Source organism: Otolemur garnettii, unplaced genomic scaffold (assembly GCF_000181295.1).
Source record: "Otolemur garnettii isolate 467f Iridium unplaced genomic scaffold, OtoGar3 scaffold00091, whole genome shotgun sequence".
Lineage (NCBI taxonomy): Eukaryota > Metazoa > Chordata > Mammalia > Primates > Galagidae > Otolemur > Otolemur garnettii.
This window is the reverse complement of record NW_003852486.1, coordinates 1,110,260-1,112,267: the sequence shown is the minus strand read 5'-3', so window position 1 is coordinate 1,112,267 and position 2,008 is coordinate 1,110,260.

Sequence of the window (2,008 nt, the reverse complement as noted above, 5' to 3'; positions counted from 1 at the left end):
TCTCCCTGAACCTTTTCTCTCTTCTCTCTACCTGGCGTGGGGTTCCCAAGACCTGTCTTGTGTTGGATGATTTGCTAGAAGGACTCAAAGAACTTGGAAAAGCTGTTACACTCTCAGTTATAATATATTACAGGGAAAGGTTAAAATCATCTAGGAAAAAAAAAAGCACATAAGGCAGAGTCCAGAAGAAACCAGGCACAAATTCCACTTGTCCTCTCCCAGTAGAGTCACTTGAGCGGCAGGTTACTCTCCCAGCAACAGTGTATGACCACACAAGGGCATTCACCTGATCCCCAGGGACCATGGTTGGGTGGGCTTTTCAGAGGGGTGGGAGAGTCATACAGGAAAACAGCATTCCTGTGACTCAGTCTCCGGCCCTAACAAAAGTCAAACGAAAACACCATGGACCAAAGCAGCCTAAACGTAAAACCAAGTACTGTCCCTAAGTCATATTGTTAGCATAAACAATCTGGCCTGCCCACGGTCTCCAGTGTACAAAGAGGATATCGAGTGGGTATTATCGAGTGCATATTCCAAGGCTCAGAGGTTTTAGGAGCTGGTCAAGGGGCAGTGCTGAAGATCTTTGGAATGTGTAGGGTTTGGGCAACCCTGGCCTGCTGAGTTAAGCCTCTACTGTATACTACCAGATGCTTTGCACCCTGTCCAGTTGACAGCCTGGGCACATGCTATTTCATTTGCCTGGGACACTTTGTTTCCTAGCTCCTTACCCAGGCCCCAACTCCTACTGATCCCAAGTGGTCTTAGTTTAAACACCACTTCCTCAAGGAAAGGTTTTCAACAGCACCTTCCCCATACTCTTAAGGCATCCTCTTTCTCTTTGAGGCCTTTTGCTCATTCACAACGGCTCATTTAGTCACTTAATGTCTTTCTCACCAGAATCTAAGGACTGAGTCCATTCTTCTAGCACCTAGCACAATGCCTGGCACCTGGATGTTTAATAAATATATGGTGACTCATTGACATGCTGTCACTTACTTAGGCATCTGCACACATATAAATAAAAGGAAATAAAAGAAAAAGTGTAGGGGATGGATAATCTACTGGAAGAATACATGACATATATACACTCGTAAGAGTAAGCGCAAAGATGGATCTGTAAAATTAGCAAATATGCCATACATAAATAGTCAAGCAATGCCATAGTGATTGAAGAGAGAAAAGGAGTGAGTCTGGTAAAATTCAAAATGGTGAACCTTCAAAGAGAATGTGGTTGGATAGTGTAAAGAAATAGACAAATGGTGGCTGTTCCTTCAAATACCAATGTTATGTGTCGGGCACAGAGTTCATACGGGTGGGTGTAGAGAGAGAAGTGGACAGGATGAATAGGTGTCATGAGGGGAGGGAGGATATGGGGAGTCAATTGACACGGATGAAGGAAGAACCTTACCCACCAGTCATAAAAACGCATGGCTAGGTGAAGGTCATGAAAGGGCAGCAGAAACTCATGCCAAAGGGTCAGGATCATATCCGGTCAACAGTGTGGAGGCACCACAGGCTCCTGAGTAAAGGACACGTCACTGGGTTCAAGTTCTACTCTGACAGAACAGCCCCATTACTTAGCGGCCATGTGGTGCTTTATGATTTAACACTGCCAAAGAGGGGCAAGGTCTCAGGGCTGCTGGTTTTTAAGACTTTTCGGAAGATAAGAGTTAAGTAAAAACTTGCTTTTCCCGCTTGCTGGAAGTTAATGACTTTAATGCTCTGTGAAAGAAAGTAAAAGGGTTGTTAAGTCAGAGTGCTCACCCTCTGGGCTAGCAGGTTATGATTTTTTAATGCTTTTCAAATGGGAAAGGATCTCAAGTGAGTGCCTCCCCTATGTGCTAGAAATATATGTCTTTCAGATAGCAGCTGCCACTGGCTCCTGCACACCCACTGCTGTCACATTTTAAATCTTGAACTGTTGCCTTATCCTGGCTGACCCTGCTCAGTGGTCCACAAAGGCACAAGCCTGCCTGGTCTTTCTCCCTAGTGTTCCAAGGCCAGGGCG